This window comes from Mastomys coucha, unplaced genomic scaffold, assembly GCF_008632895.1.
Source record: "Mastomys coucha isolate ucsf_1 unplaced genomic scaffold, UCSF_Mcou_1 pScaffold7, whole genome shotgun sequence".
Classification (NCBI taxonomy): Eukaryota; Metazoa; Chordata; class Mammalia; order Rodentia; family Muridae; genus Mastomys; species Mastomys coucha.
In genome coordinates this window covers 9,733,920-9,740,069 of record NW_022196913.1, presented here as the reverse complement: position 1 = coordinate 9,740,069, position 6,150 = coordinate 9,733,920, and the positions used below count along the sequence as shown (strand labels likewise).

Here is a 6,150-nt window from a genome sequence, read left to right as displayed (position 1 = left end):
ATGACGATAGAAGACATTTGGAAGGACAAAAGTAAGTCCCTTAAAGAAATACAGGAGAACATGGGCAAACAGGTAGAATCCCTTAAAGAGGAAACACAAACATCCCCTAAAGAATTACAGGAAAAAACAACCAAACAGGTGAAGAAATTGAACAAAACAATCCAGGATATAAAAATGGAAATATAATCAATAAAAAAAATCACAAAGTGAGACAAACCTGGAGTTAGAAAACCTAGGAAAGATATCATGAGTCATAGATGCAAGCGTCTCCACCAGAATATAAGAGATAGAAGAGAGAATCTCAAGTGCAACAGATACCGTAAAAAAAACACTGACACAAAAGTCAAAGAAAACACAAAATCCAAAAAGCACTAAACCCAAAACATCCAGGAGATACATAACAAAATGAGAAGACCAAACCTAAGGATAATAGGTACAGATGAGAATGAAGATTCCCAACTTAAAGGGCCAGTAAATATCTTCAACAAAATTATAGAAGAAAATTTTCCTAACCTAACGAAAGAGATGCCCATAAACATACAAGAAGACTACAGAACTCCAAATAGACTGCACCAGAAAAGAAATTCATCCAGTCACATAATAGTTAATACATCAAATTTACAAAACAAAGAAAGAATATTAAAGGCAGTAAGGGAAAAGTGTCAAGTAACATATAAAGGCAGGCCTATCAGAATTACATCAGATTTCTCACCAGAGACTATGAAAGCTAGAAGATCCTGGGCAGATGTCATACAGAACCTAAGAGAACACAAATTCCAGCCCAGGCTATTATACCCAGCAAAACTCTCAATTACAATAGATGGAGAAACCAAAATATTCCATGACAAAACCAAATTTACATAATATCTTGCCACAAAACCAGTCCTACAAAGGATAGTTGATGGAAAATGCCAACACAAGGAGAGAAGCTACACCCTAGAAAACGCAAGGAAGTAATCTTCTTTCGACAAATCCAAAAGGAGATAGGCATACAATCATATTGCCACATCCAACAAAAAAAAATCAGCAAGCAAAGATCACTTTTCCTTAATATCTCTTAACATCAATGAACTCAATCCCCCAATAAAAAGACAGAGACTAACAAACTTGATATATAAACAGGACCCAGCATTTTCCTGCATACAGGAAAGGTGACTTAGTGTGAAAGACAGATATTACCTAAGAGGAATGGGCTGGAAAACAATTTTCTAAGCAAATGGTCCCAAAAAACAAGCAGTAGTCATTTAAATATAGAATAAAATCAACTTTCACTCAAAAGTTATCAAAAAAGATAAGGAAGGACATTTCATATATATCAAAGGAAAAATCTACCAAGAAGAATTCTCAACTCTGAACATCTATGCTCCAAATGCTAGGACACCCACACTCAAAAGAACCTTCCCAGAAGCTGAAAGCACACATTGTACCTCATACAATAATAGTGGGAGACTTCAATACCCTACTCTCATCAATGGACAGATCATGAAAACAGAAATTAAACAGAGACATTGTAAAATTAGCAGTAGTGATTGACCAAACGGTTTTACCAAATATCTATAAAACATTTCATCTTAAAACAAAAGAATATACCTTCTTCTCAGCACTTCATTGTACCTTCTCCAAAATTTTCCAGATAATTGATTACAAAACATGCCTCAGCTGATAAAATACATTGAAATAATCCCATGCATCCTATCTGATCATCATGGATGAAAGCTGATCTTCAATAAAAACATAAACAATAGAAACTTTACATATATATGAAAGCTGAACAACATCCTTCTCAATGATAACTTGGTCAAGGAAGAAATAAAGAAATAAATTAAAGACATTTTAGAATTTAATGAAAATGAAGCCACAACATACCCAAACATACAGGACACAATGAAAGCAGCACTAAGAGGAAAACTCATAGCTCTGGGTGCCTGCAAAAAGAAAGTGGGGAAAGCATACTCTAGCAGCTTGACAGCACACTTGAAAGCTATAGAACAAAGAGAAGCAAATACACCCAAGAGGAGTAGATGATGGGAAATAAACTCAGGGCTGAAATCAACCAAGTAGAAACAAAAAGAAATATATAAATAATCAACAAAACCTGGAGCTGGTTCTTTGACAAAATCTTTCTTTCATACTTTTTCTTCCTTCCTTCCTTCTTTTCTTTCTTTCTTTCTCTTTCTTTATTTTTTCTTACATGCTTGCTTTCTTCTTTCTTCCTATTTTTGTTCTTCCTTTCTTTCTTTCTTCCTTTCTTTCTTTCTTTCTTTCTCTTTTTCTTTCTTTGTTTATATCAAATATAGTCTTACGGGAGTCAAACCGAAAAAGAAACTTTCAGTTGAAAAAATATCTTTATCAGATTGTGTAGTAGGCAAAAGAACATGAAGTATTTTCTTGACTGATGATTTACTATTGCAAGGGCCATCCCTGAACAGCTGGAATAATACATCAGTCTGTGCAAGATAGTAATTCTATTCCTTCATGACCTCATCTTCAGTGCTTGCCTCCAAGTTCATGTTTGAATTCCTGTCCTGACTACCATTCATAATGTATTATAAGATATAAGATGAAATAAACTCTTTCTTCTCCAATAAATAAATAAATGAATAAATAAATAAAATAAATAAAGGATTCTTATAAGAATGTGAGAAGGGAGGAAAAGGAGTGCAGGGGAGGAGAAAAGATGGAGAAGTCTTAATTATTCTAAACAACACAGAAGACAAGAGAATGAACAAAATGCACACAATAGTTGTGTAACAACAAAAACTGAATAAACTATCACAAATGTTGAGGATCATTAACATTAAAACTTAAAATATTCTAAAATATGAAATTTTCTGAGTGCCCAAGTCACACTATAGAAGGAAATTTCACACCCATCTTCATGTAACGAGTACTTGTCAAAATGCAAAGGCACTAGCAATATCACTTGAAACTATCTTTAAGTTGTATGTGTATGAGGTACAAAAAAAATGGAATTGACCTGGGTCCAACACTCAAGGGATCTTATTAGCATACAAATGTTAAGCGTGGATAGCCATTGACTGTCTAATATTACTATAACCACTTTGTCTTATGCCTGTGGCCAACCATCTTATGCTGTTACAAAAGAATTTTCTTATGTGCTGTTACTAGGAGCTTTCTCATGTCTTAGTTGATTGTATATTCTGTTATGTTCTATGATTTGGTGGTCTTGGAATCTCACAAACCCTTGCCTTACATTAGAACCAAATTATAGTAAAGTTTAAGTCCCCAAGATTTCCCTGGTAACTAATATCCTGACTGGCAAGTTGAGACATGAATGCCAGGCAAGTCGCTTACCACAGTTGAATAACCCAGCCAGAGGGAACAGGATAAATGCATCACAGAGACATGTTCCTAAAGAAGTGCCCCACCCCTAAATCATGATTGGTGGTATAACTTGGCATAGATGTTTGCAAAGTTCGGGTTTAAAAGCTCGATAACATTCTGGCTTGGGGTCAGTCTCAACTCCCAATTCTGACATTGTCCTTGATCAATCAGTCCTGAGGTGTGTGTTAACTAAACTATTCCTATTTGATGAAAAAAAAAAAAACATGGAGGGCTAGAGAGAAGTGTTAACAAGAGAGCACTTGCTTCTCTTGTAGACAACCCAGATTTGCCTCCCATCATACACATAGTAATTCATAATCTTCCATCACACGAGTTATAAGGGATCTTATGCTCTCTTTTAATCTCAACTCCAGTTATAGTGGATTTGATGCCCACTTCTGGTCTCTGCAGCTACCTCTGCAGGCTAACTCATGGCACACATATATCTAAGCAGTCAAGGGACTAATACACTTTCAATAAATATATTTTTTTAAAATCACATATGGAGGAAGAAAGATAACCTATAAATTAGATTATTGGGCAATTTAACTTGTTAGAGAACATACATTTAGGAGAATTGTAAAATATTATTTAGGCTAATATTGAGATGTAGATATTTCCAGCCTCTATATTTCAATGTCCTCTTAATAAGAAGAGGCATAGTAAACAGTATCATCCCTAACGTTATTTAACTTAGTTAGAGTAAGAAAAAAATCAAAATATTTACATAGACTGACTTTTCATATTGAAATCATGACTTTTTTAGTAACAAAAATTTCAGTATCTACATTATTTATAAAGGTGAATTTTTGAAAAAATGAAGAACATATGTAATTTTTACAGAAAACTACTTAGGAAAGAAACACTAAAATATAATTCTAGAACACATAGTATGTACTACATAACATAGTTTTGGTTAGCAATGAACCCCACCTACAATGATGGCCAGTCAGACATTTGTTGAGCTGAATTATTCCCATTGACTCGTGACCTCATAGATATCATATAATTACAACATGATATATTGCTGTGTGTGTATAATCACAACTATATATAGTATTAATGATAAATAAAGACTATAACTGCTACTATCTTAGGAATGTGCCTTTATATATTGTGGACTCCTCCCCCTTTGCTTGGGAGCAATTTGGTTTCTATAAAGCAGCCCCAACAGACTGCAAGCTGGAGCTGGACACCCGCGGTGAGGAACGCTGACTACAGCCCCTTAGATCAAAGGCTGACAGGTCTCATGGCTATGTTAAAAGTTTGCCGGATCTTCCTTTCAAGATCCTCCTCCGGTCTGGTGTTTATGGATTTTCCCGTGTTTATGTTAGATGGGCGGGTTTCGATTTCCCCTGGGTCTCGTTCCTGAGTGTGACTATTTAAACTGAGTGATCCAGTAAACACACACTTATCTCGATGCAGCTACCTGGTGTCCGTGTCTAACTCTCTTACCCGCTTGTGTTCACAGGTACCCATTAATCTCCAGTCCAAGAAGCACCCAACAGAGCGGGGGTCTGATGGCTGGACCTCCTACAAGAGACTACAATACATCACCAGAGACATTGGAACTGTTAGAGAAAAAGAGCATGTAGTAAACATCAAATTATAGTAACAGTTTTATCCCAACTATACCTAGGTCTTCCCCATTGATCTACCAACCCAATGTCATGTTCTCCTCTCTCTTTTTTTCTCTCTCTCCTCTCTGTCTGTCTCTGTCATTGTCTCTCTCTCTTTCTCTCTCCCTCTCCCTCTCTCTCTCTCTCTCTCTGGAAAAAATAAAAAAGTAAAAATAAAAACTAAATTAAGACAAAAACCAAAGGAACATGCAAACATACACACAGAAAGAGAGAGAGGGAGAGAGACAGAGACAGAGAGACAGAAAGAGACAGAGAGAGAGTAGAGAATAGGACACCAAATTCTTAGGGGGAAAACCAACAGTTACCAATGGTATGGTACTAAAACATTTCTATACAAAGGAAACTGCCAAATGAATTAATAGTCCACAGAATAGCAGAAGATCTGTGGTATGTGGATGTATATATACACATATATGTGTAAGTATGTATGTATATACATATATACACATACATATGCCTGAGTATTGGCATCTAGAATATAGAAATAAGTAAAAGAACTAAAGATCAAGAATATGAACTACCCAAATGGCTTATGGAATTGAAAACAAGTTTCTCAGAAGAACTGAAATTTGCTAGTAAATATTTTCAAAGTGTCAACATTGTCATTTACCATGGAAATGTAGATTAAAAATACTTTACAATTAACTCTTACCCCAGTCAGAATGACCATCATGAATAACAGAGATACAAGCAAATACTGATTTGGGATATGGGGAAAAGGAAAACCTTGCATATTGTTAGATGGAGTGAAAAAGTGTTGTAGATCTTGATGTCCTCTGGGCATACCGATATCAATGCCCCCTGAACATACGGCAGTTGTGGTCAACTGTAAAAAAGCAGAGCTGTATCAGGCCCTACAACATTCAGTTACATAGGTAAGGAGGGATTTACGAGGCTCCACCTTCCTGAAGGATATGAAGGGAGTTACTGGTCACTAGAGTGAGAAGAATTAGGTTTCTTAATTATTTTTTTTCATACAACACATTTTATTATATCATTTCTATCCCAACTATACCTAGATCTTCCCCATTGATCTACCAACCCAATGTCATGTTCTCCTCTCTCTTTTTCTCTCTCTCTCCTCTCTGTCTCTGTCATTGTCTCTCTCTCTTTCTCTCTCTCTCTCTCTCTCTCTCTCTCTCTCTCTCTCTCTCTCTCTCTCTCT

The 6,150-nt window shown here is 35.7% G+C and overlaps 1 pseudogene; it reads left to right on the top strand.

The window, feature by feature from the left end:
• LOC116082587 overlaps positions 1-6,150 on the top strand; it is a 29,406-nt pseudogene continuing 23,256 nt past the window's right edge.